Here is a 26,460-nt window from a genome sequence, read left to right on the forward strand (position 1 = left end):
TATATATATATATAGCTTATGTTTCAAATATGAGTTAATTAACAATCGTTGGAAAGAATGATACTTTTAAACATATCACTAAACCGTCATTAGGTGTCGCCAGGCGACCGTCTTAATGAGCGAGTCATTTATTCATTCGTTCAAACGATTCGTTCAAAATGCTGAATCATTCAGTAATGAGAACGCATTGCTGTGAGATCCTCGATGGTTCTGCTGTGATCTTTGTTTAACTATTTTCGCTGCTGAAACAGAAAAAAAGTCAATATTGCATCTAAAATGTAAGTGATTTGACGTGTGTGTGTGTGTGTGTGTGTGTGTGTGTGTGTGTGTGTGTGTGTGTGTGTGTGTGTGTGTGTGTGTGTGTGTGTGTGTGTGTGTGTGTGTGTGTGTGTGTGTGATTGTGTCTGTTACAGTGATTGTTTAACCCTTGTTAAAGTTTAGGCCTTGTCTTTTTGGATATATATCTTTTTATATAAAAAAATAGCATACAACCCATATATTTTAAATGTATTGTTTGCTTTAAATTACATTGAGATTTGTATGTTTGGTAATTGAACCTGAATGAATTTTAAATGAATGTGCTATATTTCAGATCATATATTTGTTTTCCTTAAAATTTGAACTAACACTAACTTTATTCTCATCTGAATGATAGATTATTTATTTATGTATAAAATAAAAACACATTTGATTTTTCTTTTTTAATCAATGTAGAATGTGTAACTGAAAAAATAAACAGATTAGGGCTCTGTTCGAGGACAAGAAATGAAAACCAATGCAATATGATGAATGTCCAAAAGATTTTTTTGCTTTTAAACTGTGTGTGTGTGTGTGTGTGTGTGTGTGTGTGTGTGTGTGTGTGTGTGTGTGTGTGTGTGTAAGAGATTTTGGTTGGGTGACAGTTGTAGTTTAGCAGTACAGTTTGACAAAATCACAATGTGGTGTTTTATTGCGATTGTACACAAATATAAGTAAACACTTTGCAGTTTGAATAATGTCCTGTATGAACAAAAGGACGGAGTATGTTTTTATGTCTACATTGTTCAATCACGCCTCACACACACAAACTATTTTTCTAATCAGATCAGGCAAATATTCTGTCTTGGCACACTTCATATAACTTTCAAACTTGTGTACTTATTTCATGTGTCCATTAAGTCCATGAGACCGTAGGGTGTCTCATTTTTCATTTTAGGTTTCAGAAGGTTGCTCACGCATACTTTGTGGTTGATATGTGCCCTCAATGCACACTTTTGCAGAGCCCACACCAATGCAAGCTCTACAGCACACATCTTCTCAAAGGTCAAAGCGGGGTTACGTTATTGCCCGTCATGCACAGTAACCCCAAAGGCACCGGGGTGGCGGTGCCACCGGCTTGTTTATATATATATATATATATATATATATATATATATATATATATATATATATATAAATATAGCTGCGAGCAGCGATGAAGGGCCAAAGCCGGCGGCACCGCCACTCCGGTGCCTTTAGGTAACTAAAGGCACCGGGGTTGCGGGGCCACCGGCTTGGGCCCGTAATCGCTGCTCGCAGCTATATTTATTATTAGGGCCCAAGCCTTGAAAAGGCGAATGCCCTATTGTTTTCCTAAGGATTATTATTAGGGCCCAAGCCTTGAAAAGGCGAAGGCCCTATTGTTTTCCTAAGGATTATTATTATTATTCTAACGACTATTCGGGCACTTTTGGGGCTCTTAACGTGCACGAAAACTCTTGAAACTTTGCACACAGGTCAGAACCCGCGGCCATCAGGGCCGGGCTGAAGATGGTACCCGGGCGTGGCAGGGGGGCTCGACAGCGCCCCCTGGAACGGGGTCCGAAAACTTGGTCCATAAATCAAACACGCTTGCATGTAATAATATGAAACTCGGTACACATATAGATCTCATCGGTTCATATATACTTCATGCTCTTACTTTTTACCCCAGCCCAACAGGAAGTCGGCTATTTAGGGTTGTTTGTAAAACGCATGCAATGGAATTTAAAGTACTTCTCATAGAGAATTCAAAGAAATGCCACGAAACTCGGTCAGCATGAATTCAAAGAAATGCCACGAAACTCGGTCAGCATGAATTCAAGACATTGAGGATGAAAAATTGCCAGGGGATTTTTGATATCTCGAACGGTTTGGCCGTGGCGAGGAAACGAATTTTTGGCGAATAATGGAAACAGGAAGTGTGTTATAACTTCAGCATACAGTAACTGATCTTGATGAAACTTTAGCAGTGTGTTCGCTGTAAGAGGCCGATCACATGGATGTGACTATTGTGAGTCAAAGTTATAGCGCCACCAACTGGCAGCAGGAAGTGTCACTTTCAAAATGCTTTTAAATCACCCTCTTATTTTTACCCGATTTGCTTCAAACTTTGTGTATAATGTAGACACACGCCAGATGTAGACCTGTGAAAGGATTATTGATATCTTAGATACTGTTGCCATGGCAACGCATCAAACTTTAATATTCTTTTTGGATGCTTTTGAGACTCTTAACATGCCTGAAATTGCTTAAAATTGCATGAAACTCGTCAGACAGATCACATTTATTAGCCAGTAGACATGTGCAAAATTTCAGAAACGGGCGTGGTGCAGGGACTCAGTAGCGCCACCTTTTGACAAAAGTGGGGGTGTTAGTTTTATAGTTTTACCTACAATCATAAAACTCGGTACGCATATTGTTCAGATCAAGCCGGACAACTTTCTAATTAACTGTCATTAGCTCAGACCAAGAGGAAGTCAGATATTTTAGTTTGAATGTGGATGTTTCTGAGAATTTTCTCTCCCTCTCTCTTCGTCTCTGTGTGTGAGGGATTTGTCTATTGCTTTTAATGGAGTTCAAGGTTTCAGGGGCTTTTGGGGCTCTTAACGTGCTCAAAAACTCTTGAAACTTTGCACACAGGTCAGAACATACGGCCATCAGGGCCGGGCTGAAGCTGGTACCCGGGCGTGGCAGGGGGGCTCAACAGCGCCCCCTTGAACGGGGTCCTACAATTTGGTCCATATATCCAACACGCTTGCATAAATTAATATGAAACTCAGTACACTTATAGATCTCATCGGGCCGAACATCTTTCCCCCGGTCAAGTTTTACGCCAGCCCAACAGGAAATCGGCTATTATGGGTTGTTTGGAAAACGCTTGCTGTGGAATTTGAAGTACTACTCCTAGGCAATTCATTCAATCATTGCCAAACTCGGTGTGCATGAAGTCAAGACATTGAGGATGCTAAATTGTGGACAGATTTAGGTAACTAAAGGCACCGGGGTTGCGGTGCCACCGGCTTGGGCCCGTAATCGCTGCTCGCAGCTATATTTATTAGGGCCCAAGCCTTGAAAAGGCGAAGGCCCTATTGTTTTCCTAAGGATTATTTTATTTTATTTTTTTCTCCTCTTTTATTTTTCTTACGACTATTCGGACACTTTTGGGGCTCTTAACGTGCACGAAAACTCTTGAAACTTTGCACGCGGGTCAGAACCCGCGGCCATCAGGGTCGGGGTGAAGATGGTACCCGGGCGTGGCAGGGGGGCTCGACAGCGCCCCCTGGAACGGGGTCCGAAAACTTGGTCCATAAATCAAACACGCTTGTATGTAAGAATATGAAACTCGGTACACATATAGATCTCATCGGTTCATATATACTTCATGCTCTTACTTTTTACCCCAGCCCAACAGGAAGTCGGCTATTTAGGGTTGTTTGTAAAACGCATGCAATGGAATTTAAAGTACTTCTCCTAGAGAATTCAAAGAAATGCCACGAAACTCGGTCAGCATGAAGTCAAGACATTGAGGATGAAAAATTGCGAGGGGATTTTTGATATCTCGAACGGTTTGGCCGTGGCGAGGAAACGAATTTATGGCGAGAAACGTGAAACAGGAAGTGTGTTATAACTTCAGCATACATTAGCTGATCTTAATGAAACTTCAGCAGTGTGTTCGTTGTAAGAGGCCGATCACATGGATGTGACTATTGTGAGTCAAAGTTATAGCGCCACCAACTGGCAGCAGGAAGTGTGTCACTTTCAAAATGCTTTGAAATCACCCTCTTATTTTAACCCGATTTGCTTCAAACTTCATCTGTATAATGTAAATACACGGCAGATGTAGACCTGTGAACGGATTATTGATATCTTTGATACTGTTGCCGTGGCAACGCATCAAACTTTAAAATTCTTTTTGGATGCTTTTGAGACTCTTAGCATGCCTGAAATTGCTTAAAATTGCATGAAACTCGACAGACAGATCACATTTATTAGCCTGTAGACATGTGCAAAGTTTCAGAAACGGGCGTGGTGCAGGGACTCAGTAGCGCCACCTTTTGACAAAAGTGGGGGGGTTAGTTTTATAGTTTTACCTACAATCATAAAACTCGGTACGCATATTGTTCAGATCAAGCCGGACAACTTTCTAATTAACTGTCATTAGCTCAGACCAAGAGGAAGTCATATATTTTGGTTTGAATATGGTCATTTTCTCTCTCTCTCTCTCTTTGAGCCAATATGGCAAGCCGTTTTAACATTTAATCATTTTAACCTACTAGTCTCTATTTTCATGCTTCTAGTACTTATTTTTTAGATACTAGTATCTATTCCATTAAGTACTAGTACTTATTCATTAGCGACTAGTGCTTATTCTTTAGTACTAGTGCCTATTCTTTAGATACTAGTGCTTATTCTTTAGATATTATTTTGAATACGTATTAGTAGCTAATGAATAAGTACTGGTATCTATTTAATAGGTACTAGTATCTAATGACTTAGTACTAGTATTTATTGAATAAATACTAGTATCTATTAATAGGTACTAGTATCTAAAAGGTCATTTTCTCTCTCTCTCTCTCTGAGCCAATATGGCAAGCCGTTTTAACATTTTATCATTTTAACCTACTAGTCTCTATTTTCATGCTACTAGTACTTATTTTTTAGATACTAGTATCTATTCCATTAAGTATTAGTACTTATTCATTAGCGACTAGTGCTTATTCTGTTTAGAATATTAAAAGTGCTTATTCAATTTTTATGCTTATTTATATTTTCAGAGCAGAAAATCCGAATTTTCTGCTTATTAGGGCCCAAGCCTTGAAAAGGCGAAGGCCCTATTGTTTTCCTTAGGATTATTATTTTTTTTTTTCTCCTCTTTTATTTTTCTTACGACTATTCGGGCACTTTTGGGGCTCTTAACGTGCACGAAAACTCTTGAAACTTTGCACGCGGGTCAGAACCCGCGGCCATCAGGGTCGGGGTGAAGATGGTACCCGGGCGTGGCAGGGGGGCTCGACAGCGCCCCCTGGAACGGGGTCCGAAAACTTGGTCCATAAATCAAACACGCTTGTATGTAAGAATATGAAACTCGGTACACATATAGATCTCATCGGTTCATATATACTTCATGCTCTTACTTTTTACCCCAGCCCAACAGGAAGTCGGCTATTTAGGGTTGTTTGTAAAACGCATGCAATGGAATTTAAACTACTTCTCCTAGAGAATTCAAAGAAATGCCACGAAACTCGGTCAGCATGAAGTCAAGACATTGAGGATGAAAAATTGCGAGAGGATTTTTGATATCTCGAACGGTGTGGCCGTGGCGAGGAAACGAAATTATGGCGAGAAACGTGAAACAGGAAGTGTGTTATAACTTCTGCATACATTAACTGATCTTGATGAAACTTCAGCAGTGTGTTCGTTGTAAGAGGCCGATCACATGGATGTGACTTTTGTGAGTCAAAGTTATAGCGCCACCAACTGGCAGCAGGAAGTGTGTCACTTTCAAAATGCTTCGAAATCACCCTCTTATTTTAACCCAATTTGCTTCAAACTTCATCTGTATAATGTAAACATACGGCATATGTAGACCTGTGAATGGATTCTTGATATCTTTGATACTGTTGCCGTGGCAACACATCAAACTTTAAAATTCTTTTTTGATGCTTTTGAGACTCTTAGCATGCTTGAAATTGCATGAAACTCGACAGACATGTCACATATATTAGCCAGTAGACATGTGCAAAGTTTCAGGAACGGGCGTGGTGCAGGGACTCAGTAGCGCCACCTTTTGACAAAAGTGAGAGGGTTAGTTTCATAGTTTTACCTGCAATCTTAAAACTCGGTAGGCATATTGTTCAGATCAAGCCGGACAACTTTCTAATTTACAGATTTTGGTTCCGAACAACAGGAAGTCAGATATTTTGGTTTGAATGGGATGTTTTGGAGTAATCTCTGTCCCTCTCTCCCTCTCTCTGCATACCTCTGTGTCTGTGGGGGGAGGGGGATGTGTCTGTTTGAGTGACAAAGCTTTTAATTATTGTTGATCAAGGTTTTGGGGGCTTTTGGGGCCCTTAACATCCTCTAAAACTCTTGAAACTTTGCACACGGGTCAGAACCCGTGGCCATCAGGGCCGGACTGAAGCTGGTACCCGGGCGTGGCAGGGCGGACCGACAGCGCCCCCTGGACTGGGATTCGAACACTTGTCCATAAATCAAAGACACTTGCATGTAATAATTTGAAACTCGGTACACTTATAGATCTCATTGGGTTGAACAACTTTCGTGCTCTAAGTTTTACGACATCCCAACAGGAAGCCGGCTATCATGGTTTGTTTGGAAACGCATACCCCTGAAATTCTATTTAATTCTCCTTGGGAATTAATCGGATTTCAAGCAAACTCGGTCAGCATGACGTCAAGACATTGATGATGCTAAATTCCGGAGGGATTTTTGATATCTCGAACGGTTTGGCCGTGGCGAGGAAATTAATTTTACGACTAAAAAAGGACACATAAAGTGTGTTATAACTTTGCTCGTTTTACCTACAGTTACAAAACTTGCCACGCATATTGTTCTCATCAAGCCAATCGACTTTCTAATTTAAAGTCATTAGCTCAGAGCAACAGAAAGTCAGATATTGTAGTTTGAATGGATTTCTTGTCCCCCTGCCATTCTGTTTGTGTGTGTGTGTGTCTGTGTGGGGAGGGGGGGAGGGGAGGAGGGGAGGGGGGAGGGGAGGAGGGGAGGGGGGGGGGCTCTTTGAGTGATAGTTTAGTTTAAACACCAACTCATACATAGGGCCATACTGCCTTCTTGTGTTCAAAATTATATACATATTTGGTATGTGACTGAGGATCGAGAGCTTTTAAATACGGACGTCCACATTGATAATGGTGGCTCTTGCAGAGCGCTCGAATGAATAAATTAACTAAACGTTCGCTCAGCTCTGCTCGCTCGTCGCCATGGACGCGCACCGTTATGAATGCCCAGTGTTTCCCCTAGGATTTTTTTTCAGGGGGGGGGGGGATTGGGGGAACTGCTAGTGTTGCGGAGCGGGTGTATTACGAATACGTGGTGTAAATTTTTTAGCAATCAAAAAGCATGTCTAATTAATTGAAATAGTGTATTATGAATCATTAAACGTATACAACATTTAAAAAAAAATATGAAAAAAAATGTCACACTAATTCTGTGTTGTGTTTTTTCTGGTAATAAAATGAAGACATAAAACACAAATTTGATCATTTATCATCAATTTTAATCATATGAAATTAAATAAACTTTTTGTCAAATAACGTGCTGCACAATGAGCTTTACTGTTAAAGTCCCCATGAATTCAAAATTGACCATACTTACTTTGTTTGCTTAAATTGATCGTTTTGTGGTGAACAATTCATCCATGCAAGTCAATCCACACAAAAAAATTGTTTGGCTTCGTAATCTTTAATCAAAATCTGAAATTTCCCCTCCCCTCTGCGTTGGAGGACCTTGCCTGATGACGTAGGTTTCACGGTTTGGGCGTCTTCTTAACATCCGTAATCACGCCCCTCCAACTGACAGTAGACAGGCTGAATGAAAACACCTACTTTTCTAGATCCAATCAGGTGCTAGTTGGGGAAAAAGCCACGCCCACCATTTTGCCTCATTTAGTATTCCGTTTCTCTCGGAAATACGTCACAACACTGGAGAAAAGTCGTTTGCAACTTCCGGTTCACGGGGACTTTAAAATTAAAACATGGATTATTCCTTAAATTCAGTTTTGATGATAATTTATTTGGATTAGTGTTAGTATTATTACATTGGGACATATCTAAATTCTACTGTACAACGGTAATATATTTCTGTCAAGTTAAACCGAACTTTTATTTTGACGGGTTGCCGTGAAGACCTTTTGAGTTTGTTTGTTTATGTCATAATGATAGTTTTTCTCAAATGAAGCGGTTAAATGATCACGAAGTGACTTTCGGAGTGGATCTAGAGCCTAAATACTAGTATCAATTAATAGGTACTAGTATCTAAAAGGTAATTTTCTCTCTCTCTCTCTCTCTCTATCTCTGAGCCAATATGGCAAGCCGTTTTAACATTTAATCATTTTAACCTACTAGTCTCTATTTTCATGCTACTAGTACTTATTTTTTAGATACTAGTATCTATTCCATTAAGTACTAGTACTTATACATTAGCGACTAGTGCTTATTCTGTTTAGAATATTCAAAGTGCTTATTCAATTTTTAAGCTTATTTATATTTTCAGAGCAGAAAATCCGAATTTTCTGCTTATTCAATATTGCATCTAAAATGGAAGTGACTTGACGTGTGTGTTTGTGTGTGTGTGTGTGTGTGTGTGTGAGAGAGAGAGAGATTGTGTCTGTTACAGTGACAAGAGTTTAACCCTTTAAGGCCTTGTCTTTTTGGATATATATCTTTTTTTTTATAAAAAAAAAGTGCATACAAGCCATATATTTTAAATGTATTGTTTGCTTTAAATTAAATTAAGATTGTATGTTTGGTAATTGAACCTAAATAAATTTAAAACTAATGTGCTATATTTCAGATAAATATATTTGTTTTCCTTCATTTTAATCAACACTAACTTTATTCTCATCTGAATTATAAATAACTTATTTCTGTATAAAATACAAAATCCCGAATAATCCAGACCAACCAGAGCGCACTATTTCTACAACATCATCAGTGTTGAAGCAGAACTACCAGAGCCGTTCGGCAGATAGCGAGCAGATATTTTGTGTCACGTCGTGCACAATAACCCTAAAGGCACCAGGGTGGCGGTGCCACCGGCTTTATATATATATATATATATATATATATATATATATATATATATAAATATAGCTGCGAGCAGCGATGAAGGGCCAAAGCCGGCGGCACCGCCACCCCGGTGCCTTTAGGTAACTAAAGGCACCGGGGTTGCGGTGCCACCGGCTTGGGTCCGTAATCGCTGCTCGCAGCTATATTTCAATATTGCATCTAAAATGGAAGTGACTTGACGTGTGTGTGAGAGAGAGAGAGAGATTGTGTCTGTTACAGTGACAAGAGTTTAACCCTTTAAGGCCTTGTTTTTTGGATATATATCTTTTTTATTAAAAAAAAAGTGCATACAACCCATATCTTTTAAATGTATTGTTTGCTTTAAATTAAATTAAGATTGTATGTTTGGTAATTGAACCTAAATAAATTTAAAATTAATGTGCTATATTTCAGATCAATATATTTGTTTTCCTTCATTTTAATCAACACTAACTTTATTCTCATCTGAATTATAAATAACTTATTTCTGTATAAAATAAAAAATCCCGAATAATCCAGACCAACCAGAGCGCACTATTTCTACAACATCATCAGTGCTGAAGCGGAACTACCAGAGCCGTTCGGCAGATAGCCAGCAGATATTTTGTGTCACGTCGTGCACAATAACCCTAAAGGCACCAGGGTGGCGGTGCCACCGGCTTTTTATATATATATATATATATATATATATATATATAAATATAGCTGCGAGCATCGATGAAGGGCCAAAGCCAGCGGTACCGCCACCCTGGTGCCTTTAGGTAACTAAAGGCACCGGGGTTGCGGTGCCACCGGCTTGGGCCCGTAATCGCTGCTCGCAGCTATATTTATATATATTTATTATTATTATTATTCTAACGACTATACGGGCACTTTTGGGGCTCTTAACGTGCACGAAAACTCTTGAAACTTTGCACACAGGTCAGAACCCGCGGCCATCAGGGCCGGGCTGAAGGTGGTACCCGAGAGTGGCAGGGGGGCTCGACAGCGCCCCCTGGAACGGGGTCCGAAAACTTGGTCCATAAATCAAACACGCTTGCATGTAATAATATGAAACTCGGTACACATATAGATCTCATCGGTTCATATATACTTCATGCTCTTACTTTTTACCCCAGCCCAACAGGAAGTCGGCTATTTAGGGTTGTTTGTAAAACGCATGTAATGGAATTTAAAGTACTTCTCCTAGAGAATTCAAAGAAATGCCACGAAACTCGGTCAGCATGAAGTCAAGACATTGAGGATGAAAAATTGCCAGGGGATTTTTGATATCTCAAACGGTTTGGCCGTGGCGAGGAAACGAATTTATGGCGAGAAACATGAAACAGGAAGTGTGTTATAACTTCAGCATACATTAGCTGATCTTAATGAAACTTCAGCAGTGTGTTCGTTGTAAGAGGCCGATCACATGGATGTGACTATTGTGAGTCAAAGTTATAGCGCCACCAACTGGCAGCAGGAAGTGTGTCACTTTCAAAATGCTAATGTAGACACACGCCAGATGTAGACCTGTGAAAGGATTATTGATATCTTAGATACTGTTGCCATGGCAACGCATCAAACTTTAATATTCTTTTTGGATGCTTTTGAGACTCTTAGCATGCCTGAAATTGCTTAAAATTGCATGAAACTCGTCAGACAGATCACATTTATTAGCCAGTAGACATGTGCAAAATTTCAGAAACGGGCGTGGTGCAGGGACTCAGTAGCGCCACCTTTTGACAAAAGTGGGGGTGTTAGTTTTATAGTTTTACCTACAATCATAAAACTCGGTACGCATATTGTTCAGATCAAGCCGGACAACTTTCTAATTAACTGTCATTAGCTCAGACCAAGAGGAAGTCAGATATTTTGGTTTGAATATGGTCATTTTCTCTCTCTCTCTCTCTGAGCCAATATGGCAGCCCGTTTTAACATTTAATCATTTTAACCTACTAGTCTCTATTTTCATGCTTCTAGTACTTATTTTTTAGATACTAGTATCTATTCCATTAAGTACTAGTACTTATTCATTAGCGACTAGTGCTTATTCTTTAGTACTAGTGCCTATTCTTTAGATACTAGTGCTTATTCTTTAGATATTCTTTTGAATACGTATTAGTAGCTAATGAATAAGTACTGGTATCTATTTAATAGGTACTAGTATCTAATGACTTAGTACTAGTATTTATTGAATAAATACTAGTATCTATTAATAGGTACTAGTATCTAAAAGGTCATTTTCTCTCTCTCTCTCTGAGCCAATATGGCAAGCCGTTTTAACATTTTATCATTTTAACCTACTAGTCTCTATTTTCATGCTACTAGTACTTATTTTTTAGATACTAGTATCTATTCCATTAAGTACTAGTACTTACTCATTAGCGACTAGTGCTTATTCTGTTTAGAATATTAAAAGTGCTTATTCAATTTTTATGCTTATTTATATTTTCAGAGCAGAAAATCCGAATTTTCTGCTTATTCAATATTGCATCTAAAATGGAAGTGACTTGACGTGTGTGTGTGTGTGAGAGAGAGAGATTGTGTCTGTTACAGTGACAAGAGTTTAACCCTTTAAGGCCTTGTTTTTTGGATGTATATATTTTTTTATTAAAAAAAAGTGCATACAACCCATATCTTTTAAATGTATTGTTTTCTTTAAATTAAATTAAGATTGTATGTTTGGTAATTGAACCTAAATAAATTTAAAATTAATGTGCTATATTTCAGATCAATATATTTGTTTTCCTTCATTTTAATCAACACTAACTTTATTCTCATCTGAATTATAAATAACTTATTTCTGTATAAAATAAAAAATCCCGAATAATCCAGACCAACCAGAGTGCACTATTTCTACAACATCATCAGTGCTGAAGCGGAACTACCAGAGCCGTTCGGCAGATAGCCAGCAGATATTTTGTGTCACGTCGTGCACAATAACCCTAAAGGCACCAGGGTGGCGGTGCCACCGGCTTTATATATATATATATATATATATATATATATATAAATATAGCTGCGAGCAGCGATGAAGGGCCAAAGCCGGCGGTACCGCCACCCCGGTGCCTTTAGATCCCAAATCTAACTTCTATAGAAATATCTTTATCACACAACATCATACAATCTTGATCTATACATCTGCCATTTGCTTTAATGCTATCTAGAAATTGTCTTGTATTGCCATCTTCTTTGGCTTTATATTCATACATCTCGTCTAACTGTAACTGTAATTCAAACAACCTTAATTTGTCCTGCTGATTTATTACATTGATACTTGTCAAATTAACTATCTCTTTTATTACTTGTTCCTCTCTAATCCTTTTAGCCTGTGCTATTATTTTTCCTCTAACAATGGCTTGTTTTCTTATAAGATACTTCATGTACTCCCAATTGCTTGTTTTCTTATAAGATACTTCATGTACTCCCAATTGCTACCATATTTATTTGAACTTTGTGCATTGTTCCAGCAACTCAAAATTATATTTTTAACTTCCTTTTTAAACAAGACATCTTCCAATATTGCCTTATTCAATTTCCAGTGTGTTCGTATTCTTGCATTATTATACATATTTCCAGATAAGTCATTAACTAGATAAATGACTTTATGGTCAGTAAGGACAGAAGTTTCTATAGTAGCATGGCTTACTTGATTTTCTAGTACACTGGATATGAGCCAAAAATCTATCCTAGACTGTTTACTCCTGTCACCAGAACACCATGTAAATTCTTGTTTGGTTGGGTTTCGGATCCTCCAAATATCCATTAAATCCAATCCCAAACACACAAATTCTGTAATTTACTTAAATTATTTAAATTATTTCCTCGAGGAGGAATACAATCCAGGTTATTATCCCAAATAGAATTATAATCTCCTCCAGTAATTAGTTTAGCATCAGGAAAACTATCCAAGATGTTTCTGAGTTTTTCTTCAAAGTCTTGTAGTAAACTTTTATTCCTTACAACACTGTTTGTTGCATATATATTTCCTAACACAAAATATTGCTGGTTGAATTCGACAATCAAAATTACCCATCTTCCCAAGGAATGTGAATAACTTTTAACAATTGTTCCTCTAAATTTACCCTTCAAAATTGCAACACCTGCAGAATGATTGCTACCATAAGACATCCACATATCGTTTCCCCACTGGCTCTTCCAAAACTGAAAATCTGATTCAGGTGCATGTGTCTCTTGGATGAAATAAAAATCACAAAAATATTTTCCACAAAACAAAAAGATTGCTTTTCTTTTAACTAAGTTTCTCATACCTCTAACATTAAGAGAAAAAACAGCGAGTGAACCCATACTCACAGAACTTCAGAACAAAAGTTTACATCTCCAAACCCCCCTGCACATCTGGCAGCATACTGTAGGCACTTGTAGACACGAGTCAAAAAGAAATGTTATGTCAATGCCTACTTCACAAAGACCTCTTTCCCGTCCACAAACGCTCTGGTCCCAACGAAATAAGCCCTCTTGCCTTCTTTTCGTCAGCTTCAACACTTGGCCACAGCTGACTCCTAATTTCTTTATCAACTGCCATTAGATCTTCAGCAAACCTCAGCTTCTTTTCCTTCAAAAAGCTGCTTTTCTTTGCACTTTTCCACAGTAAGTCTCTAACATGCCTTTGTTCTGAACAGGAGAATCACAGCTCGTGGTTTCTGGATCACATCGAGCCTCCTTCCTACGCGATGAACCACGTCAATCTCAGAAGCGAACTTTCCCTTTTCCTCTGGAAGCACTACAGCGCAGATGTCCACGACCTTCTGTTTAATGTCTTCGCCTTCACGTTCGTCGAGACCATAAAGCCTCAGGTTCCAGCGCCTTCTATATCTCTCCATTTCATTTACTTTAGCTTCCAGATCCAGTATTTTCTTGTCGTGGGTACCACTCGATGTTTTCAGCCCAGTCAGATCTGCTTTGATGTCGTTAATCTCGCGAGACAAGAATTCAGTGGATTTCTGGAGAGCCTCAATCCCATCAGAGTTATTTTTAATAATTTTCTCTAAACCGTCAGTTCTTTCGTTGATTTTTTCTGTCAGCATTCTGACAATGTTATTTTGCAGGTCGAGAAGGGAAGGCTCGTTCTTTGATTTCTTTGAATCAGGAGTATGCGGAGCCGAATCAAGTTCGGTCAAACCTTTAGAAAGCAAATGTTCACGTTGCTGTTGGATTTGTGCATAATCATGCACCTCCACGACTTCCTGTTCAGCATCCACCCACATTTCTTGAGCTTCTTTCTTGGAACTTTGTCTCTCTTTGCGTTTTCCAGCCATAACTTGCGATGTCAATCGGCTTGCACGTTAATAGCAATATAAACTTGCTGATGATATGTTTAGCACCAAATATAGCTCAGAAGCGGAGTAAACAAGATTATTGAACTACTACTCGATCAATTTAATATAATTACCACAAATGCATGGAATTTGGAGAAGAAACTTTCCGACCTCATATAACGTTATTTACATCCACCACGGTCGCCATCTTGCGCGGCCCCCCCACACGACCAACTGTCACAACATTCTTTCTGTACAACGACGGTTTCAGCAGAGATAACCGAACAAAATGGATGAAAAATAAATTTTCAGTATGAAACAAAATTATCTGCGAAATCAGTTACAAGTAAACAGTGCTGCGGATATTCTGTATCATAGCAACAAATCGTCTCAGCTGAAAAACGCAGCGCTGCCAAAACGCTCTCAAGCGCCCACAGCTAGGCGTTTTCAGCAGAGCGTCCAGCGTTTTCAGCCGGCTAAAAACGCTTTGGTGGACACACGGCCTTAATCCTTCATTTTTGCACAGCGGCCAATTATGTCTGTCAGCAAAAGTAAAATCACACACTGCTCAATTGAATATGAAGGCAAATGGCTTGCATTAATTCAACCACATTTATCAATTCAATATTAAGCCCAAAATAGTTTTTGACTCACCAAGCGGTAGATTATTTGTAGCTTACATAAAATCCATCCGCCGCTCTTTCCTCGTAAAGACGTCGATCGCAACTTTGTAAAACTCGTCTTTACGGCCTTCAGTTGCTGCACTAGTCTATCTAAGGCTGGCGTAGACCTCCCTGTTGCTATTAACTCAGATTTTGAATTAAAATCGAGCTTGAAAAAATTTCTTAACTCTGTGATCACGGCCGGTGCTGTCATTTTGACTTTGAATTTGATTAGGCATAGGCTAGCTGTGGTGTAATGACGTTAGCTACGTAAATATGTCCAGTAATATCTCGATTTTAATTGGTTCATGTCTTATATGTAACGTAGATGGGTACGGGCATAGCATATTTACGTCCAAAGGCACAGCAGAGTTGTGCTTTTTGCCGTACATGTTAAAGAATACAGGATCGAAGTGCGCATGCGCAACATGGGTTTTTCGCTTGTCTGCAATGAATGGACCGTAAAAGCACTGCTTATTCTACCATTTTGTTATTTGATTATGCGTAACTGCTACATTTGTCATTGTAACGTCTAGACAATTTGAATAACACCCATATTGCATATATAAATCACAAGAATACACAGTAAAAATACAAATACAAGTTTATTATTTAATAAACATTTTTATTTTTGAATTTTGGCAGGGTAGGCAGTGCCTAGTTTGCCTCCCCAGACCGCACGTCACTGGTATGAAGATCTGATGAACATCTTTAAAAGAGCGGATTGCCGACGTTCTAAATTATTCACGTCTTATTTACATAGCCTAGACGTCGTTCTAACAGCTGGCAAGGACGTCTCAGCGACGTAAAGCATATGAGCACACGGCCTAATATAAACGTCTTCCAGATGAAAACGACGTCGTCACACAGATGTCTGCATGACGTCCGTGTGCTATCTGGGTGGCATCTGAAGAACATGCATGCGTTTCCTGAATTAAACATAAATCTACACCTTTCCCTTTGCAATACAAAAATAAAGCTTTTCTCTTTATGATATCACGAATACCTCTGGCATTGTAGAAAATAAAGAAAGAGACATAAGTGTCAAAAGTATCCAATTACTGAAAAATAAACCACAAGAGTAAAGCCTGTTTTATGCTTCTGCGTCGAATCGACGGCGTACCCCCGCAGACCCCTCTGCGTCGCCACGAACCCCTCCGCCGTAGCTCGACGTGCACTTCCAAAAAATTGTAACTATGCGTCGAGGCGACGCAGACCACAAGGGCTGTGATTGGTCAGATGCACTGCGATGCAACTCGACCTGACGCAGAACCATAAAACGGCCACGACGCCGTAGGAGTGACGGCGTAGCTACGCCGTGGAGTTGACGCAGAAGCATAATGAGGCCTTAAGTAAATAGCCTAAACTTTAACCAAATGGGATTACCACAAACAGATTAAAAAAATTATAACAGTTGCAAACATCTAAATAAACCAAAGTGCATCCATTATTTAACCATCCGATTAAGAACTTAGAAGCAACCACTTCTTGTCTCTAATAGAGAAGATTAACCTTGACTTTCGAGATAGCCTACCGACAAATGCAGATTCCTTCCAAGCGACCACAAGTCTATAAAGTTCCGTTGCCCTCTTCAGGATGAATCTCTTTACCATCCACGAAAGCCCTCGCTCCGCTGAAGTATGCGCTTTTGCCCTCCTTCCTCGCCCTCTCCACAGCAGGCCAAAGAAGGTTCCGTGCTTCAATGTCAAAAGCAGTCAAGTCCTCCTTAAACCGCAGCCCCTTCAAAGAAGACACTTCTTTGCATATTTCAATGACTCTCGTTTTCATTGGATTGCTCGGACAGTCCGTATAAACGCAAACACCATCTATGGCTGTAACGTTCCTGGTCATACATTTTCGTGTTCATTACCTTGACTTTTTTTCCTAGGAGAGCATTTGCATTTTTTAGGATTTTATTTTCTTTCTGCAGCTCCATTAACGTTACATCATCATGAACTGAGGTAAGAGATTTGCCCAAAGCTTCAATGTTGGAAGAATTCTCCTTCACCATTCTTTCAATCTGGTCGGATCTCTTTTTAATCTTCTCAGAGGGAATTCGGATGATATTCTCCTGCACTTCACTTAAAGAGAATTTAACTTTCTTTAGCAGAGGAGGCCGCAACATTTTTTTGCCTTTTGGAAGGTTGATTTTTGCTTGGTGTGTTTGGACACGAATCACAACTTCCTCTGTTTTTTACTTTACAGGCATACGAGTGGGTATTGCTGAAGTTTCTCTTCTCTTTTACAATCTCAGTCTCCATCTCTGCGCCAAGAATAGCATCCTCAGCCATTTTTTCAAACTGTGTAGCTGATGTTTTGGTAATTTAATGGCCTACTGTTCGCACCGCTGCAAAATCAAAATTTAATCAAATGCATCTAACAGTAACAACCTATAAATATTAGTTAGCAACTTTACGAAAACGGTATCTTCATTTGTGGGGAAATACCCGATATTGCTTCTCAGCTTGCAAAACCACAATCGCTCACGGCGCCATCTTGAGCCGCCTGTCTCCGTGCTTCATATGTTGTTGTTGATGTGTGTGACGTCGTTGCCGACAAATGCAGATTCCTACCAAGCGACCACCAGTCTATAAAGTTCCGTTGCCCTCTTCAGGATGAATCTCTTTACCATCAACGAAAGCCCTCGCTCCGCTGAAGTATGCGCTTTTGCCCTCCTTCCTCGCCCTCTCCACAGCAGGCCAAAGACGGTTCTGTGCTTCAATGTCAAAAGCAGTCAAGTCCTCCTTAAACCGCAGCCCCTTGGTGGTCAGATACTTGTTGTTTTTTGAAATTTTCCAGATGAAATCTCTGGCTGTGCGGGAAATGAATCTCATGATCACCGGTCTTGGTTGAACTCTTCTGCCATCATCCAAGGTTTTAGGTCTGCCAAGACGATGTGCCACATCCAGAGCATCCTCTACCATCACTGATCTATATAGAATGACTGGATAGCTCATGACATTCTAAACTACCATCAGGCATCGAAGCCAACGGAAGTGTTCGAGCAGCCATCTTACGATTCCCTACCAGCAGAGGGCTCCAACGGCCGTTATACAGATTTTGGTAGCTTTGACGGTACTTTTAAGATGACCCGCTGTGCAGCATACAAGTGTAAAACGACGTTCACAAAAGGATGTAGAAAAACTGCCCACGGGTTGTAATTCAAGCCCTATAAGTAGTAATTTATATGTACAATTGTCGCTATTCCTGTGTTGTTTTCTCCAAGGCAAGAGTAACTTAATTCTTCTACTAGTGTTGTCAAAAGAACCGGTAATGTTACTTCGGCAAGTTACCAAGTCGGCACGGAAATTTTGAAAATGGGACGATACCAGCATTTCTGCAGTACCGGGTAACTTATATTCTCGGTACCCACTAATAGCTGCTTTCAATCGCTTCAGTTTTTATCTAAACGCGATCAAGGCTCCAGACTAACTTTTTTACTAGGAGCACTTTAGCCAATGTAGCCTAAGTTATACCACGATGTATTATACTAGTGTCTGTGAATATTGAACCGCAAAAACATGGCTGTCAACCCTTCATGTTCTGCTTCTCTCTGTGGGAATGAATGGCGCAGACGCACGGTTTAATTTACCACACACACACACACACACACACACACACACACACACACACACACAGAAGCACGCGTGAGGTTCCAGTCTCTGCTGCCTCACGATATGAGGACATGATGAACTTCCTCTCCAGAGCCGATCTGAGTGTCACTTCATGAGCATTTTACCGCTTCATTTGAGAAAAACTATCGTCATATCATAACACACACAGAAACTCAAAGGTCTTCACGGCAACCCGTCAAAATAAAAGTTCTGTTTAGCTTTAAGAAATTGACTGAAATAATTATATTTGCCTACTGTTGTACAGTAGATTTAGCTACATCTTAATGTAATGCAATTTTTAATAAGCAGGACATTTTTTTGACTTTAAACAAATATCCATTTAAATGCTTAAGGTGTTTGAGTGGTAAGAATGGACAGTGAGACTTTAGATTTTAAAACGGTGTCTCCTTAGGCAATGTTTTCTCAGTCAAATCATACAATGTCCTATTGATTCAATAGAACGCGTGAGCTCACTAGGGAATACCAATATGGCGGCGCGGTGGCTTCACTGTTTATGACGTCTGCGTCATATAGATCAGTGGTGGCACAGTAATGATTGAAACAACATTGAAATCCTGTCCGTAGATCGGAATTTCAATGGTATTTTAATTATCAGGAATATTGAAACAATGTTGAAATTTCAACTGAACTAAGGATCAATGTGATTTCAATGGAATTTCAATCGTTTTTAAATGTAATGCTATAAATAGTATATAATATTAAATAGCCTGCTTTATCTACAGCAAGGATGTTAAAAAGTAATGGGACATTTGAAATCTTGTATAAAACACTGAACACACATCACAAACAAATTCATTTTTATTAGCCTTTTTATTTAATTAATTGTAGGCTACTCTTTATTTACACTCTTCAATGTTCTCTGACACCTGAATATTTTGTCGTCCAGTCCCTCCTGCCCGGTCTGGCATATGTGAATTGGGTGACGGCGGCTGTCCCCATCTGCTGAGTAAGAGCACCTAAAACAGAAAATAAAATCACAATGCAAAAAATTAGCATTTAAGTTAAACAGGAGATTATATTTATTTGTATTGGTACATTCGTGCCGCAAGATGAAGTATGTAACGTGGGGCTAAGCCCTCCCAAGGCCCCCCTTGACGCCAGGCCTGGTTATGGCTATAACAGTGCGCGCAAAAATCGTGATATCGCATAAGCACTAGTACATTCATATTTTGGATTTGTATTACGACAAGATTGTCTAATCAGCATTCAGTTACAACTCAAGACAGTTCTGCATTGAATAAAGTAAAGTAAGTCATGTCTTCTGTGTAATTCTGGCCCGCCGTGGTCACTTCTGTGGGTTGCGCTAGGTGGAGCATTGCTAGCGTTGGTTCCGCCGGTGTTCTCCGGCGGTCAGAAGAAATAGCGGTGCTGTGTTAATAGATTTCACGACACAAGCAATGGGTAGGCTACAGACATGTATTTTGAGCTAAATATCACAAAAATAGACTGGACTCGGAGGTTTTGCTAACTTTATAACCTAGAAGAGAACTACAAAGTAGGCCTAGGCTACTTTTGGCAGATTTTGACACAGTGGTAAAACAAAAATCTATTTCCTGCAGCACTGCGTCGGTTACTACACTAACCATCATGTTAACGATCAGCCTAACAGTATTTGATTTGGTACAATTCATTCATATCAAACATTAAGCAAGCTTCCCTTTAGGCTTGTGCCAAGGGTCCAGAAATGAGCTGTGTCCGGTGCAGTACGTTGGTATAACACCCGTGGATCTCCCGGTCAACCAAAAATCTATTGATTTTCAATCATATTTCCCGGTCAACTATATATCGATGCATTTTCAATCATATTTCTCAGTCAACTATGTGTCTGACTTTTCAACAACAGCGTCGTTTCTCGGTCAACTATAAATCAATGACTTTTCAACACATTCAGCGATCGCCCGGTAAACCAAATATCAATGCTTAATCAATCATAAAGATAACTATAAATCAATGTTGTTCCAATATCGTTGCCATCAACATTAATAACATCAGGTTTTCATCGACAGGGTAATGGTGATTCAACATTAATTTTGCATCGAAATTTCAATATCAACCATAATCCCAGCTAACACAGTTATGTTGTGAAGACGTAACAGGACCGGCCCATATTCGTCGTAGCGACGTACCACATAACGTTCCAGTACCATAACTTTGTGATTCCCATAATCGTCGTGGCGACGTTATAGTGGTACATCACAAGAACGTGATGAGTACGTCTTAATGACCAAACTGGCATGTTGCAAGGACGTAACATCAAAGGACCATATTAGTCGTAGCGACGCGCCAAATAACGTTCCAGCAACGTAACTTTGTGATTCCTGTATTCATCGTGGCAACGTTATTGTGGTACGTTGCTGGAGCGTGGTAGGTACGTCATCCGCATTTATTTTTAATATAATTCTCACCTTTAGTCCTGGGAATGAAGATGTGCTTGAACCAAAACCCTAATATCAGCATAGAACTGATAAACTCAAACATTTCATTCTCTCTTGTAAAACCTTATAAATTATTAAAGGGAATTGTGTATTCTTTTCAGTGAATACATTTAGGGATTAATATATGTAATGGAAACCAATACAAACCCCTAGCAAATAGAAAATGGCCCAAAACCACACTGCATTCATTTATTAATCAGCCTTAATTCAGTGTTACTTTGTACAATTACTAAGCCAATACATTTTGAACATTAACGATATTTCAACCATGTAAAGTTTAACAAGTTATGAGTACAGAAATTGAACATGTCAATTAATTAATCAAAAAAACATAATCAATGAATAATGCAACCAACTATTATTCTTTTTATTGAAAAAAGTGTCTTATCATTAGGGATGGGTGTATTTAAATAATGATTTTATCACTGAAACCTATCAATACTCTTATTGACACTACTCTCTAATTTAGCGTAAAAGCAATAAAGACATAAAAAAAGAAATAAATAGATTCAGATGTTTCTTTATTATTCATTTTATTTGCAGAAATAGGTTCAATTGTTTCCTGAGTATCCTGTGAGGCTCCTGCTATAAATGTCTGGTGGTGATGTGCTTCATTGATTCACTACCAGTAGCAAAACCTCACTGTAAAATTTTTCCAGGATTTCACAAGATATAACTGTAATATTTCACAGTTAATTAGATTATAACCACTTCACAGGCTTTAACTGTGATAATTCACAATATAATACCGTATTTAGACTTTCACTGTGAAAATAATGCATGCCCGGGGCTTTTACAAGAAACTACTGTGAATTTCGTCTTTTTCGTCTGGCAACTGCGTCAGCGTCATCAGAGCTCTCTGATCTACGTGGTCTCATTCGGTGGATTCAGCGGTAAGTGTTTAAATGTCAAACTTTATCAATTTGATTGTTTTTATATGATAGTGCATGTTATTTAAAAGTATGAACCAAATTAGCGTTAGTTGTAGGTTCTGTTGTCATGTTTTTGTAACTTTTTGTAAGATGGAGACTCGCGTCTAGGTTTAAGCGCGCAAATTTGAATGAACAGACGTTGGTTGTAAGTTAGAGTTAATTATACCGTATTAAATTAGTAACACTGTGAGACTTAGATACACCGTCGAACATTTAACGTTAGCTTTGCTTAAAGCTTATCTTAGTTACTCTAACAGCGTTCTCTCTTTTTCCACAGCATTTTTCTACGTTGACCTACGAGAAATAAAGTTAGAAGGTAAGATGTGGCCTTAATAGTGGGTATTATGACAGTTATTGTCAACTAGATAAATTATGGTGTTGTGGATTTGGGCAAAGGTGGATTAAATTCATCTCAAATTAGTAACTTTATAATTTTCTTCCCTGCTGTGTGTGTGAAACGGAGCAACCGTTGTCTGTCTCGTCAACAGAAAAATGAAGTGCGCATGTGGATTTGGGCAAAGGTGGATTAAATTCATCTCAAATTAGTAACTTTATAATTTTCTTCCCTGCTGTGTGTGTGAAACGGAGCAACCGTTGTCTGTCTCGTCAACAGAAAAATGAAGTGCGCATGTCAATATATATATATTTTTTACATTACCTTGTCTCTGGAATTTTCCACTACCAAAATAAATGTTCTGCGCGGCAGTTTTCCCGCTGTTAGACCAAGGTGCCCTCATCTGTGTTTTGCAAGAAAATTAACGTTGATTATAACTAGACAGTCCGAAGTAATTGCAGTGATTTGTATCTGTAGGATATACGTTTGTAATTATTGTCTTTTAATCGTCATCTGGTAATGGTGTTTGTATATACAATTTAAATACAAGCCGTTTAGTTTCTAGTAACGTTAGCCTATACCTTACAACAGTAGTGACTGTCACTACAGGGTGGTGAAGTAGTTTTCTTGCTACACTACACACTGTTCATTTTAAAGTTAACCTGTTAACCGTTTCCAGAGCGTCGGCGCACTGAAGCGGTTTTTTTTTTATTTAGTTCAAATTTACTATCAGATTTAATGTTATCCCTTGACAAACTATACATCATTAAAAAGATATAATACTCAAGATTCAGTATTTGACCACTATTGTATTCTGAGAAACTTATAGTGACAGTTATGTCTTAATTTGTGTCAGGAGTTATGAAATGGAAAAATGAGTCGATACCTTTAATATGAATTATGAGCGTCAGCTGGTCCATTCATAAAAAACACTCCAAGCTGTCGTCATGACAGCGATTCGCAAAACATCGTCCCTCAGGGCTTTAGCTCAAAAATGTGCAGACTTGGAGAAATATTGATATATTCTCATAGATTCACATCATATTTCTATAGACAGGAATAATATTTGTTGAATTTATACCCAAATGCGTCGATGTAATCATTATGATCGCTTCTTACTGAGATGTGCTGTGTTTTCAATTCATACCAATAGCCTGAGGGCGCTATATGCACAATAACAGTCCATATATGGATCACGAAGAAGACCCATAGTCATGTGACATTCCAGGACGTCACTGATACAGAAAGTAGCTGACAGAGATCGCTGTAACATGCAGATAAAGATGTTTTGAAGACAATAAACATGATTGCAATGATATTTGAGTTACCTGTGTTCTTCAAGCCATGCCAGGTATTTCATAATAATAGATTATATTTATAATGCAATGCTAATCGATATAGATTTCATCATCGTGCAGAACACTATAAATAATACATTTTCTGTCGGATTTTTTTTTATCTGAAGCCAAATTAGATCACAGAAGATTATTTAAAACACTCGACTTGCGTTATAAAGTAAGTTTGGAGCACAAACATGGTTTCAATCTCATAAATGGTCGTGTATTGATGGTGTGCTAAGCTAACATGCTAGCTAGCCCAGGTGCACCTGCCACCAGCAGTTATTGTTTTATGATTTTTTTCTAAATAGGAATGCTTACTGAAATGTTTCAGTGCATTTGATACCAGTTTCAAATATTTAGTGAGAACTTTGATAAAAGAAATTAGGGTTTGAAACCCTATGAATAGCCTGTGAATAGCCAGTCGTTAGTAGCTATAATGCAGACAAAAGAAATGCATATTTAGAGCCATAACCAGTCTGGAGAGGTGTAAATGTGTGCAAGGAGAGACTGACTCTGAATGGGGCTCGTTTGCACCACAAAATAATAGAGACAATAGACTGATTAGATGACTCAGAAGATGACTAAACATCAGTTTGCATTTTAGAGTCTAATCAAAATAAAGTAATTTGACATGATCTTGAAAAACATTTAACTAAATACAGAGTTTTAGACTTATCATTTTCAGATTTTAAATATAAAATGGTCACACATATGGCTTTAGCTGCAGTGCATTTCTAGATTGCTCCAGGGCCAACTTCAATTTTATTTTTATGAAGATGTTTCATGAAAGTAAATTTCTAATAACTTTACAAAACTTTGAAGCTATTTAAACATTTTTTTTCATTATGACAATAATTATTTCTACATTTACAATAAACTACTAGGTGTCAGCTTTCAAATGAGATCATACTTGTGCTTTTAGTGCAAAGGGTTCATGAACTGTATCTGTTTAAGTTTGGGTATGCCATTTCTGGGGATTTTTCAAAAGTGGCCTTGAAGGTTAACAGGTTAATAACCTGAGTAGTCATTAATAGATTCTATATTTCCACATTTATCTTTAACTAATCTGTATATATTGTTCATTACTTTTTATGTCGTTCAGTAGTGTTTAGGAATTTAGATGTGAGTGATCCAAATACAGTATGTTGGTGTTATAAGGGCAATCTGCTACCTACATCCAAAATTGCTAGTTTAAAAAAGCCCTGTATTTAGTTTTTCTCAATTGAAGAACACAATGTTCAACTGTAAATTCAGTTTGTGTGAGCATGTGTCTAAGACTGTTATTGAGTTTATTCAGCACTCAAAGCTGCATAGCAATGCTCCTAACTTTAAGTACAATTGCGGTGTGCCTGAATGCTCTAGGATGTATCGCAAAGCAAATATTTTGAAAACTCATATGTATAGAGAGCATAAAGGGCTTGGATCATCTGTGCGACCTTGCAAGCAATTTGAGACTCCCTTAAAATGTGTTGCTCCGTTTTGTACAGTTACATGTGACACCTTAAGCTCCCTCATCAAGCATTTGAAGTCACACATACATGAGGGATTAGAAATCAAATGCCCAGTCAGAGGTTGTGGTTGCAGCTTTACAGTTGCATCCACTTTAGCCTTACATTTTTCAAGGAAACATAAAAATCTAGATCACACCTTGTTAGATGTCCGATCCTGCTGAGCCTAGTAGTCTGCATAGTCAGCCATGTTCTGATACTTCTGTTGTGGATGATAATGAGCCAGAGGGGCAATTTGCTGTAGATGAAACTCTCTATTTGCAAAACCTTGCCCTTCTGTATCTTAAATTACAAGGAAAGTTATTGCTACCAGCCAGTACCATACAGACAATCATTGAGGACTTTCAAAATGCCCATGAAATTGGCTTATCACATTCCCTTATGATCTTAACTAAGAAACTGAACGAAATTGGAATCCAAGAGGACACTATAAGCAACATCATTGATGAAATGAACAGGGAAGATCTTCTTAAGATGTGTAACAGGGACATTTTGAGTACAGACCAAAAAAGGAAGAGTTTTTTTAAAACCAGTTTCAACTATGTTGAGCCTGTGCCTTTTCTTTTGGGCAGTGATGAAAATGGTAACGAGTGCTTTTCCCAGTATATTCCCATCCATGAGACGTTAGCTACACTGTTCAAAAGTGAGTCTGTAAAAGAACAATATGTCGCCACACATTTGCAACCAGCTACTGAAAATATAATTCAGGATTTGAGAGATGGAGAGGGATTTAAGGGCAATCAGCTGTTGAAAACAGAGCCTTCCTCTGTTGGTGTGATCCTATATCAAGATGCTTTTGAGGTTGTGAATCCACTTGGTTCAGGGAAAAAAAAACACAAGGTTTTAGCTGTTTACATGACTCTGACTGACATTTTGCCTCACAATAGATCCACAATAGATCAAATGCAACTTGTCATCCTATGTAGGGAGAAAGATTTTAAATACTTTGGCATGAACAAAGTTTGTGAACCATTGATCAGTGACCTCAAACTAGGGTTGTAACGGTATACCGGTATGGCGGTTTATCGCGATATTGACTTGTACGATTATCATATCGTGAACATTTGCTTATCCACGGTTTTGGAAAAAAAATTAAAGCAGATCTCAAATGCGCATATGCAACTTATTTCCACTTGACTACTCCACCTATACATGTGCACTGGAGAAAATGTCTGAGACTGAGGCTGCGAATTCTTCGAAAAAAAAAGTTAAAAGCTGCAGTGTGGGAATACTTTGGGTATCCGAAAAACGAACGTGGGTTTTTCCTTGA

The sequence above is a fragment of the Siphateles boraxobius genome, unplaced genomic scaffold, assembly GCF_051911475.1.
Source record: "Siphateles boraxobius isolate OS27281-9 unplaced genomic scaffold, OSU_SipBor_1 55, whole genome shotgun sequence".
NCBI classification, from domain to species: Eukaryota; Metazoa; Chordata; class Actinopteri; order Cypriniformes; family Leuciscidae; genus Siphateles; species Siphateles boraxobius.